Source organism: Fukomys damarensis, unplaced genomic scaffold, assembly GCF_012274545.1.
Source record: "Fukomys damarensis isolate Sample0158 unplaced genomic scaffold, DMR_v1.0_HiC HiC_scaffold_23, whole genome shotgun sequence".
Classification (NCBI taxonomy): Eukaryota; Metazoa; Chordata; class Mammalia; order Rodentia; family Bathyergidae; genus Fukomys; species Fukomys damarensis.
The window spans coordinates 57,088,721-57,101,668 of NW_022900935.1; the positions used below are offsets into that span (position 1 = coordinate 57,088,721).

Here is a 12,948-nt window from a genome sequence, read left to right on the forward strand (position 1 = left end):
CAAAATGGCAACATGACCAGAAATTTTATACACGTGTGTGTGTGTGTTAATGTAACACCTGTGCTCTTTCAGCGAGAAGAAGCCCTGTATTAGCAGAACCTGAGAAGGAAAGAGGTCAAGCCACAGTGAGGCTCTGCTGAATATTCAAAGGCTGGATCGGATATAGCTATCATAGGCTCAGAAGTAAGTCACAGTTGGTACGTCACTGAGATGTAAAAATAAAAACAAAATGGCAACATGACCAGAAATTTTATACACGTGTGTGTGTGTGTTAATGTAACACCTGTGCTCTTTCAGCGAGAAGAAGCCCTGTATTAGCAGAACCTGAGAAGGAAAGAGGTCAAGCCACAGTGAGGCTCTGCTGAATATTCAAAGGCTGGATGGGATATAGCTATCATAGGCTCAGAAGTAAGTCACAGTTGGTACATCACTGAGATGCAAATACTTTACACATTATGTAAGTGAAACTAAATCTCTTTCTTTAAAAGTTTGCTTTCTTAGTTTGTTAAATATTCCCCTTCAGTGTTTCCATGCTATTAATCTAAATAGGTAACATTTCAAACTATGCAAAGGTAAACTTCAGCTTAGCTATACAGCCAACACACACACACACACACACACACACACGATATAATTTATCTGGGGACTAAAATAAAGGAGCAAATTAGATGAAGCCAGAGAAGTGATTAGTGGGGCATTCTCTGGAGAGCTTGCTTTCCAGCTGGCCAGTAAATTTTACCACAGAAATGAGCAGCCTTTGCAAACACAAGGTCCTGAGCTCAACCCCTGGTACCAAAATTAAAAGAAAGAAAAAGAAAAGAAAAGAGCAGGCTTTCCCTTTGTGTTTGTCATTTCTCTGTCAAAGAATGTCGCTTTGATACTGAAACACTGGGAGGAGGTGAGGGTCCTTGTGCAGGTGATGTGCACTGAATCAGAAAAAAAAGGGTCTCCAGTGGCTTACAGATTGGAAAAAACTCTTCAGTCATTTTTGGATTTTCTGTAAATTTGAAAATTGTCCTTTTCAGTTCTCTCTTCTCTTCTTGGTAGTACAGGCTTTCATACCTATCCACTAGGAAAATGGTCACTGTGGAAAAACTGACTGGGCTGTTTCCACCTACCTGGGTCACCTTTTTAAGGTGTGTGTTGCAGTAATGCTTTTGAAGGAAACTTGAACAGGAAAGAAGTCCTTGGGCTACCTGGAAGTGTGCTAAACTCCAGGCTACCACTCTTATATCTGACATCAGTCACCTGCAGGCACCACTCCAAGGCATTTCATTGACTGTCATGTTGATGGTCCCCACTGATCTCACCAATCACAGGAGCACCGACACGGGGGAGAGGGATGGTCATAACCATACGACTCAGCACTAAATTATCTTCCTGTAGCTCATGTTCTATGTTGACATGATAGCCATTTCCGCTTTCTGAGGGTCAGCCGTGAATTGTCAGTGGAGTAAGATTCCCCTATGGTTTGCAGTCTCCACTTTAGGACCTCTACATCACTGTTGACTGGAAATGACTTTTCTAAACCCTTCAAATCAACAAGGACTTTGAAGTGACAAGTTTTTTATCCACGTGTAGGTGGGTTTGCAGCTGTACTCCTTGCTTATCATTTTCCACTTGATGACCAATTCGGCCTAATTTGTCTTCTGAAATCCTAAGCATGACCATGTCATGCAGCTCCATATTCTGCAATCCTCCATCTCATACACAGGGTAGTACGATCTTCTCTTCCATCTTCACATGCGCACTCTCCATATTCATAAGGGGAGCCTGAACTTTGGTTGCCTTGGAGGCACGTTTGCCCACGTTAGAGGACATAACAGTTTCACCTTCAGATTTCAATTTGTCCACAAAGTTATGTACTTCCTTTCCTTTGGCTCCAAGTTTCAAAGTTTTGCTTTGGTGCAGCTGTCCCTTGTGGTTTATCAGTTTCAATGATGGTCTCTGTGATCATGGCAACTATGCTGCTTCCCGAAGCGGCAGGGCTACCAAGTCCCCCAAATCCTGCTGCTTCTTTTGCCCCGTCTGTCTGTGTCTCTCCGGGTCTGTTGTAATTCTTTTGCTTTATTCTCCATCTCAGCCTTAGCTTCATGTCGTCGTTCAGTCTCTCTGACCACACGGAACACTTTTTCTCCTCGTGGGAATCCATCTCTGTCAAGGTTAGTACTTCCTTTCCTTTGGCTCCAAGTTTCAAAGTTTTGCTTTGGTGCAGCTGTCCCTTGTGGTTTATCAGTTTCAATGATGGTCTCTGTGATCATGGCAACTATGCTGCTTCCCGAAGCGGCAGGGCTACCAAGTCCCCCAAATCCTGCTGCTTCTTTTGCCCCGTCTGTCTGTGTCTCTCCAGGTCTGTTGTAATTCTTTTGCTTTATTCTCCATCTCAGCCTTAGCTTCATGTCGTTGTTCAGTCTCTCTGACCACACGGAACACTTTTTCTCCTCGTGGGAATCCATCTCTGTCAAGGTTTTCCCGATATCCCAAGGCAACAATGTCATCAAAAACAAAAATCACATCAAAACAGAGCTCAAATGTTTCATTCTCCTCTAAGGTGAAGCAATATTCAGGAATCACTTTTGAGAAGAGCCTTAAGGTCTCCAAATCCTCTAAAAATGTTGCTGTGTTTGGTAGTGATCATGTACAGTTTCTCCCGGGGTTAGTAGACGAGCTTTGAGAAAGCTGTGACTAAGCCTTACTTCCGGGTTTAGGTCGTCTTCACAAACTGGAGGAACACCAGCCTTTCCTGTTTGCATGAGGACTGCCGCTGCCAACAGCTCCACTGGGGCTACACTAGGGTCTGGGGAGGAGGAGCACCCTCCACCCTGGACCTGCTTCGCCCCTTGACAGGAGCCACTGCTGCTTTCACGACCTATGCTGAGAGAAAAATCTACAAGAATTGGGTCCCAACAAATAAAGAACCAACCTGGGTGTTCTCCTTGGAAAAGAACAGGAGTCTTACCGTGGCAAACTTCTGCCAAGCTTTGCATTGGGGGTGTGGAGGGAGCTGGGAAAGAAAAGCCTGAAGGGACTCCTGGGGAGGACAGGGGGTGTAAGTACCCACTGAGCGTGGGAACTCTCACTGATTTGTCAGCTTTGCCACCACCTCCCCCGTCACCAGACCAGCAGAACTGATTCCAACACGTGGCATCCAAGTGTTTACCTCCCCTAAAGGAGATGGAGAGAGAAGAGAGAAGAGAGACAGAGAAGGAGACGCATGTGTGCCCCATGCACAGATGATGACCCGGGCTTTGAATGGTCTGTCAGCTCCTCCAGTCCTCTCTAGGGATTGTCGGCAAAGCAAAGGACAGTGGGTTGGGCAGACAGGGGTCCATGCGGAGGCAGCCCCTAGTGCATCCAGCAGTCACAGGTCAGGGAGAGCAGCCAAAGGTCCAGAGCCAGCTGTCTGACACCTCCCTCTTCTCTCACCTCTTTGGGCTTCTTTGTCCTCTTCTCTTCCATTGCAAATGTAGAAGGAAAGAGTGGTCCCAGGGGCTGAGAGCCTGGGCTGAGGGCTTTAGTTGCTTGTTCTTAAAGTTCTATTTCATTTTAAATTGGCATATAATAATTGTACATACATTACTCAAGAGGTACAGTGTGTCCTCACTCACTTTCAAGTAGCTCTTTTGTTTCTCTGCCTCAGCCCATGGCTCAAGTTCATATCCTAACCCCACCATTTCCCACCATGCCTCAGTTTCCACATTTGCTGCACACACACACTGTAGCTCAGAGTAGCTGCAGCAGCCCCCCAGCTAGCAAGAGCAACACAAGCCTCCCTTTTGTCTTTCTAAAATAGGCTTGTGATGCATTTATTAAAATATAAAAGAAAGACTAATGGTGTGTCTAGTACACCTAATCTCTTCTTGACTTAAATCTGCCTGCAGTGGAGGAGAAAATTAGATCACGATAGGATGTAGAGATGAATTTTCAAGTGCCATCAAATCCCAAATCTTCGTGTTAGCACAGTAGAACCATGTCTTGGCTGTAATGTGAATGCTTTAAAATTCTACAATCATGTTGACATTTCCAACTTTCAGAAAGGATTACCTGCTGCTCAAGATAATAGAGACTTTCCATCATTAAAAGGTGGGAGCTTCTGCCCTTCAAGACACTCTATATTGCTTTGGAATACAAAGCAACCCTTTTTTTTTTTTTCATTCTCTTTAAAATGGCAGGTTTATTCTTCTAAAGTGGTTTAGTTAGGATAAAACTGATATAAGTTTGCACTTCCTAAAAACCATTACAACCAGGGAAATGAGCATAACATAGATCAGTAGCATCCCTGATGCATGCTGCTGGTTGCTTATTATCCAGAACAGACTGTGATAGGTAGATAGATAGATAATGCATACACATACATAAATACATGTAAAGTCTATGCTTAATATATATGTAACACATATTTGATACTATTTCATTAAGCCCATTAAGTCTGTTTCCCAGGTGAATTTCTAAAAGTTATAGGTAGGTAGATATAGATATACTTTACATATAGAGAGAGACTATATATGTAGGTGTAGATATAGATATAGCCATATATTTTTTAAAGTATATATTTTTGTGTGAGATACACATATATAATTTTTTATAAATTCACCAGAAATGGAAATATCATAGCTTGATGAAATGGCATCGGACAGCTAGTTGCCAGGAAGAACCAATGCCACTCTGTGACCCGTGGACACAGATAGCAAAAGTAATGACCAGGAGGAAAACTGGTTTCTACAAGGGAAAATATAATGCATTACAATGCAGCTCCCAGCAAGGAAAAGGGATCTCCTTCTCTACCACCTTTCACCAAGTTGGGGGCCTCTGCATTTCAAAGGACGGCTGTCTTTATGCACCCAACCCAATGGGCACTATGCCAAGGTGCCCGGCTGAGCTTCAGAGGGGCCCACCGGATTCTGGGTGGAAGGAGGCAGTATCCTTGAGTTCTCTGCTTTCTGAGACAGAAGCACTGGGTCCAAAGGGGACTAAAGTATCTAAAGGATCTAACTAAAAGCCAAAGTATCTCTGCTGACCTGCGTTTTCTTGGAGACAACAGAGCAAAGAAAAAATCTGTTTCTGAGAATAGGAGTAAGGGACATTATAAATCACCTCGGGGGTGGGGCTCAGTGCAGTCAGTGTGAGGACAGAGGAGGCTGTGCAGATGCCAAGGGTGGGCTCTGCTTGTCGATGCCATTGCATTAAACAGGCAGAGTGGAAGCAGGAGCTCTCGTGCTGCTCCAACTTACACAGGGACCACAGCTACGCACAAAGAAAGAGAAAACAACCACCACCCAGCAAACGATGGATCAGGGGAGGGAGCAGCAAGGCTGCTGAGAGCTTTGCAGGCTGTGAGTTTTGGCTAAAGACAGCAAGGTCATGCTGAGAAGAAAGGTAACAGGGGCAGACTCTTCCAGATGGCATTCGGATGAGTGCTGTGCTTCATGTGAGCAAGGCCCAAGGGACCGGAAGAGAGGTGCCAGGTGAGGCCATGTGTGTTTATTGGGAGCAATCTATGTGCGGCCAGATAGTAGAAGACTCTACTGAGCCCAGGTCAAGATTAGAGTCATTCAAAGTGGTTCTCAACCTTGAACATGCAAAACAACAACAAAAAAAAAAAAACCTGGGAAGCTCAAGCAAAGTGTAGATTCTTGGAATCCATCACAAACCTGAGCAGCAACCTGCAGGTGTGACCAGGGCCCTAGGGACCACAATTCAAAGGACCAAGATAGGACCAGTAATGTACAGTGGGGACCCATTAAGAGCAGACTCCCAGGCTGAGCTCCCAAGAACTCCTCTTACTAACTGCTTACTAGCAACCTCCATCTGGGGGTTTCTGCCTTCATTCTACTCATCCTCCTCCAGATTGGACACATCATTTTTTGCCAAGATGTTTCTCCCCTTGTAATTTCTAGTGGGAAACATTCTACTGCACAATGAGACGTCCCACACTCTCCCTCATTATCAAACCAGGAACACCGATGGGAATAAGGGTCATTGCAGTCTCAGGAACATTCTGAGAACGCTCCTCTGCAAGGACCCAAGGGGAATGGGCACAGAGACTTGTACCCCAAACACATGGTGCAGGAACACCAAGGGGAGGTGGCAGGGGTGCACTCTGCCCATAGGATCATCTGCCATGTTGCTGTTCACAAGGTTTCACAATCTGGTACAAGGCACCCAACAGGGCTGCCTGGAACCAGCTCCTGAAAGTCATTACAGTGAAGCTGCCCACTCACCATAAACCGCCTAATGTGACAAGCCCTCACTTCCCCACTGACATCTGTCTCACACTATACCACAGCAGCCCAAGTCTGCAGAGAAGCCAGGTCTGGGCTGCCACAGCTTGTGGTCTCTCTGAGCTCGATGCAGGTGGCAAACAGGGGTGGGTTTCAGAGAGCAGTGTGCCTGCTGCCATGACAACCCACGATCAACCAGGGATGGGGAAGTAGGTGCTTTGCTTAATCGAAATCCCGGCAACATTTTTACACAAACCACAAAGAAGTTAATATCCAATTAGACTGTCTTCTGCCTGTTTTTCCCCTTTGCTCTCATGTCTCTGAGTGGCTTTAAACTATCCCTCTCCCTTTTCCTCACCTCCAAAGAAACACCTTCAAAATGAGGTATTCAATAAATCACTGAAACTATTCTCTCTCTCTGTACCACACTCCGGCACAAAACAACCTATGACTCCCCAGTTGTTTCTGCTAGTAGTCTGTCAATCTCAAATAAAAATTTTAAAAAAATTTTGTTTTCACTTGTGGAGATTGAAGCCATCGCCTCCCTCACACATGCTAAGCATGTGCTCTACCATTGAGCTACATATACCCCCAGCCCTCAAAGGAAGTTTGTTGGCTAAAATTCTTAGGGAAGAACTGGGATCATCTCATTGTGGCCATTCAGGTTGGAGAGCTTTAACATGCGGATTCCCCAGCTCCATCCCAAGAGATCTGATTTCTACAAATGCAAACATCTGACTGTTTTCTAGCATCTGGTGTGATTCTGATGTGAACAGGCTCCCCTTGTATGTAATCTATACCCACAGATTTGGGCTCTGCCTAGAAATTCCTTCTTTGTAAGGCGGGCTAAGCTCAGCTAAAGGATCAGTTATGTGTAAGAGGGTTCACAGGAACCCCTGATTTCTCCTCAAAAGATGATTCCAAACATAACAGACACACATCAGAAGTCCACTTCTGATGAAGACATTCTTTCATAAGAATAATTCCTAAAAATTGCAAGTTGGAATAGGAAAGTAGATATGCTCATAGCCCAGAAATATCTACCCAAGAACTTGCAACCAAAAAACTTAGTCCTGACCCCCAAATTCTCTCCTTGCCTAAGAGCTTAACGGAAGTCAGAACCCACTGCTTGCGTCAGTCTTTGCAACTGTGACAGCTGTTTGCATCTGTATTTCATTGTCAAAAGTATGGCAGTGTCAAGATACAAGTCTTGAAAAAGACAACTTCATGACGGTCCAGAAGCGACGCTAAATACACTTTGTTCTCTGCTGGAGCTGCAGACACAGAGGACCCTGCTGACAACTGAAGATGAGACACAGAGACAGCTGTTTTGCAAATTTTAAATTCTACTGCAGACACGCATATTTCTGGCAAGACCAAGGATACAAATGAGCCAGAATCTCCCTTCAAAAACACTCAGACACGATGAATGAATCAAACAAACAACAAACAGTTTAAATGCAGGTATGGGCTTATAACAAAGACAGGAAATCATCAGTGATGAGGAAATTGTAAGTCAGAGCTCAAAACACAGAAATCAGTGCAGACACTGACTTGGGGCGGCACAAGGGTCCCAAACACTGGATCCTGGGTGCTCCTGTCTGCATAGGACCATAGAGGAAGGTTCAAGCTATAGAGGCAGGAGGTGAATTCTACAAATGCAAGACACATGAACTCTTGTCCCTGGAAAGCTGGGTGGAACAGAAGAAAAATTCATCTCACAGCACAAAGAAACAAAGAGGATGCTCACATATTTCTGCCTAAGTTCCTGAAGAAAAACAAACTTCCTGAGAAATGAAAAACCGTGGGCCGGCACCCTTGCAACAGTCCGAGATCTCCATAAAAATATAAAATAAAAATTGGTTATAGGCTAACATTACTCTAAAAGGATCTTTTAAAAGCAAATGCAAAACTGCTCATAAAGGATGCTCGCATGACGCAGAACCTGGAGACCCTTAAGGAAAAACAGACCCAGCAGAGAAGCGCTGGTGTGACAGTTACAAAGCCTGGGAGGAAATGATATAAACAAGATTCAGCAGTTGACTGCAAACAAGAAGAAACATGACCTTTACATGATAGACTTGCCATTTAAAACATAATATTAAATGTACCCAACCTTACTAGAGACCTAAAAGAAGAAATTAAAACTGTACAAACCACATACCACGGTGAAAACCGACATGCTTTTAAAAATCACTAAAGGATAAAAGCTATGGTCATACTGATTAAAAAATCAATAGAACAGTTAAATAGTAGGTTATCTGTTCAATACCTAATCAGTGAACTAGTGCATGGATTTGAAATACAGAGAGGCCATGAAATGGAAAATATCAGCAGAGTGTTAAGATACATGCACTATGTATCCAGCAAGTGTTATAGGAGAAGAAAGTGAAGAATGAGGGAGAGGCAAATTTGGAGAAATAGCTGCTAAAATCTTGTCAGAAATAATAATTTCAAAGAAGTGCTCCCTTTAAAAGAGCACTCCTCATCTTAAGTAAAACACACACACGCGCGCATGCACACACACACACACACACACACACACACAATCACATCATAATGAAAATGAAAAAAAAAAAGTATAGTCAACCAGAAAGGCAAAAATCTGCAATGGGGGTGCTGTCATATACATTTTTATAATGCTTACAGAGACCATCACAGGTAACTACTTCTTTGGAAGGATGGAAACAGTTTAAATAGAATGATAAGTACCAAAAATTTTGTCAAACTAAAAATTTAAATGCATCTCAACTTATCTTTCAAGAGTCAGGGCAAGATAAAGCTATTTCTAGATGAGACTAAGTAAGAACTCCCACAGATCCCAAGTAAAGCACCAAAGGCAGTCCATTTCCCTTTCCAAAGCAATGAAAATCCCATGAAGTATGACACAAGAAGTACTGGTGAGCAAAGGAATTAGTAGAAATGCTAAAACAAAGCAACCATTGACTGGGAGCAATAAGAGTGATTAATTTGACAGGTTTTAAAAAAGTAGAACTAAAATATTGGAAAAATAATAACACAGCAGATAACAAAGTGTAATCCAAGGTGTGGCATCCTAAGATCCTTCACTTCCTAAGGAGGAGAGGAGAGGTACAGATTAACTTTGTACATCATTCAGTCAACTCTATGTTTGCTTGATCTCCAGACTATGGTGCTTTGGGGAGGAAGTTAGGCCATTGGGGCGAACTCTTGAAAGGAACGCTGGGACCTCAGCCCTGAACCGTATCTCTTCCCCTTCCTAAGTGCCATGAGATGAACAGGCCTTCTCATCCATGCCTCTTGGTGATGATGTATTTTGCTGCCACAGACCCAAAGCAATGGGGCTCCAAATGTGGACCTCTGAAACTATGAGCCAATATAACCCTTTTTTCTTTTTAAGTTGATTAGCTTGGGTGTTTTGACACAGTACTGGCTAGATTAGACTGAGATGCCCCCAGTGCTTTGGGCTCCCAGGTATGTCAAGGATAAGACCCAACTCAGGTAAACAGTAAAGCAATCTTAAACTTATCCCATCACCAACTGCCAGCTAACTTCAACTAGAGGATTTCCTGTTAAGCCATCAGGTATTTTCTTTGTCTTGCTTTTGAGAACACCTTCTAAAAGCTGTCCTCTCATACCTCTGAAGTGGAGCCCAGAACTGCTGCCCAATTTATGAATCACTGAAAGCTCAAATAAACTCTCTAAGATGTTAATGTGCCTGAATTTAACTTTTAACATTAAAAAAGATTAGCAAATTATCAAGGAACAAATAATCAAACTCCATGTTAACTATTCCAGAGAACAGATGAAAAAGACAAAATTAAGGAAAAGAAGGAAAACTGCCCAATTCTGGATGAGACCGGTAACACTTCAATAATTAAAACAGAAGAATACAATATGAAGATAAAAACTTTAGACCATATTGACTTATGAACATAGATGCAAACTACCAGGAATAAAAGGGAAAATATCCATGAAAAGCTGTCTATCAGAAATCTTTAAAAACACAGAAAGGTTCTCCATAGAATCTGTTGTAAGCAAAATTTTGGTCCCCAGGGTTCCCCATGACACCCTCTGCTGTACACACCTTGCTTAATCTCTGTGAATTACAAGCCATCAATACAATGGATTTCACTCCTGTGATTAGGTACAGTTAACATAAGGAGGTACTTTAACATAAGGAGGCCTGATCCAAGTACCCAGGCTCTTCAAAAGCTCTTCTAGCTGTCTCTGAAGAGGGAGTCAGAGATTGGTTTCCTCCAGGTGATAAGACTCCGGGGGTGAATTTGAAAAGAGCACCCCATGTAAATGAGTCCAGCTTGGCACTGTCATCTCTGAGTTACAGTGGTGGAAATAATAAGTAAGCACCAGAAAACACTTGCCAATGGAGGAGGCCGTGGCTTTGTTCAGATGTCCATCTGGAAGCACCTGGAATGAAAAGCTGGGTTCTCAAATAGAGCTGTGTGCATCTTAAGCGCCAAATTCTGAGCTCCTTCCCCAGAGAATCTCCCACTAGGAGCAGTGGTAGATGCATTTCCTAATACACAAAGATCATAAAGAAAAGAAAATGATATATAACCCACTGCCTACATTATCCCTGCTAACACAAAAATGTAAAAGTACATGGTTAGAAATGGTAATAGAGAGAAAAGGCTGAAAAGGAAGCCAAGAGACTCCTTCCCCTACATCTTTCTTCCCACAGCTAAGAAAAAAAAGCACTACATTGATATCAGCGCATATATCTTTTCCAACCCTTTCCTACCCAAAAGAAATTGTATGCAGTTCTGCAGCTTGCCTTTCTTATTCCTTAATACAATCTGGGGAACTTTAAAAACCTGTACTTTACCTCCTTCATTTAGGTAGGTTTGCCATCAGGAAGGCATCGGATCTTCAATCAGTGCTTCAGGTAGTCTAATATGAGGGGACACTGAGAAAACCAGCCTGGAAGACAGGTGTGTGGAACCCTCTGGTCTCCAAGGTAGACCATGATGAAGCCTCCTGAAGCACTCACTTCCTTCCACCTCCCTGGAACGAGCTGAGCCAGAATGCCTCTGACCTTCCCCAGTCTAATCCCTGTGTTTCGACACAAGTGGATGCTGTCCCTGGCCAGACCGTACCAGCTTCTCCTCTGAAAATGCTGTGCCCACAACACATTTGCTCACCTGCAGAGCAAATGGAGTAAACCCCACCCCCACCCAATGGGCACTGTCCGTCTGCAATCCTGGCTCAAGGACAAAGCTAAAGAAATAGCCCAGAAGCTATTCTCACATAGCCCTACTTGTTTCCAGATGCAGGCAGCCCTCTCTGTCCCCTCTCTTCCGGCCACAGGCTCCCATGGAGTTTTGGCTGACTGGTAAATGGCTCCAAAGATAACAGCACTACTGATTTGCCTGAAGCATCATTATGCAGTCACACTTATCTCACAATTGGGAAAGGGTTTCCTGCTAATGAGCCTATGTTATCCTTCACCTAATTATCTCTGAAAATCCTTGGCAATGTCTCCTCCCAGGCTGCAGCCATCCTGATTCCCATCACTCAGTGATGGACAAGTGTGATGCTGTGACATTAAAGACACGTGTATTTTGGTCTTTGGCAATAGTTCCAGAATCCTAAAGCCCTTGTAAATTTCCTAAGTAATAAAAGAGAAAAAGGAGTTTTGCATTGTTTTGTTTTGTTTTTCTGGTACTGAGGATCGAACTCAGAGCCTCTGCACCAAGCTACATCCTCAGGGCTTTTTATTTTGATACTGGGTCTTGCTAAGTCGACCACGCGGAGCTTAAAACCTGTGATCCTCCTGCCTTTTCCTCCCAGAGTGCTGGGACTACAGGTATGTGACACCAGATTGGCTCTCGAGGAGAATTTTGAAATCTGTGACTTTTGGAAAGCCCTTAGGGATGGCGGGGGCCACTTACTGCCAGGAGAGCCCATGGGGTGAGTAGAGGGTTAGAGCCTCACACACTGGCCTGATCCACAGGAAGGAGAGAGGGACTGCAGGTTGAGCCAGTTCCCAGTGGACAGTGATTTTTACCAAGCATGCTTACATAACAAAGCTAACACAGAAACCCAGTAGGGCAGGGTCTGGAGAGCTTCCTGGTTGCTGGACATGAGGGTGCTGGGAAGGTAGACAAGCTGCCTCCCCATACATTGTCCTATGCATCTCCTGCATGTCACTGTTCCCATCTGATTCTTTCATGATAAATAGGTATCCTGGTAAAAAGATTGTTTTCCTGAGTCCCGTGAGCCACTCTAGCAAATGATCAAACTGAAGGAGGGGGGTCACAGGAATTTCTGCCCATTGTTCAGAAGCCCAGGTGACAACCTAGACCTGCGACTGGTGTCCAAAAGTGGAGGCCACCTTGTGGGACGGTGCCCTTCACCTGTGGAATCTGACACCATGTCCCAGGGGAAGTGTCGGAATTGAAATGAACTGTTGAAAATGTACTAGCTTTATGTCATCGTGATGAAACAGCTAAGGAAAACGACGTAAAGGAAGAAAGGTACTATTGTGGCTCACAGTATCACAGGTTTCAGTTCATGGCCACTTGGCCCTGTGGGTCCACGGCAAGGCTGAAGTGGGGAGGCCACAGTGGAGCAAAGCTACTCACCTCATGGTAGCCAGGAGAGAGAGGGAGATGGGAGAGGGAGAAGGAGAGAGAGAAGGAGAGGGAGAGAGAGAAAGAGAGGGAGAGGGAGAGGAAGAAAGGAAGAAGGAGAGGAGAGGGGGGAGGAGAGGGGGGAGGGGGAGGGG

The 12,948-nt window shown here is 44.1% G+C and overlaps 1 protein-coding gene and 1 pseudogene across 9 annotated transcripts in view; both read right to left on the reverse strand.

Annotated features, from left to right (window-relative positions):
* LOC104873763 overlaps nt 1–2,987 on the reverse strand; it is a 16,223-nt pseudogene extending 13,236 nt beyond the window's left edge.
* Nucleotides 1–12,948, reverse strand: part of Slc39a11 (solute carrier family 39 member 11) — a 412,155-nt gene that overhangs the window by 147,906 nt on the left and 251,301 nt on the right. The gene's annotated exons all lie outside the window — the stretch shown is intronic.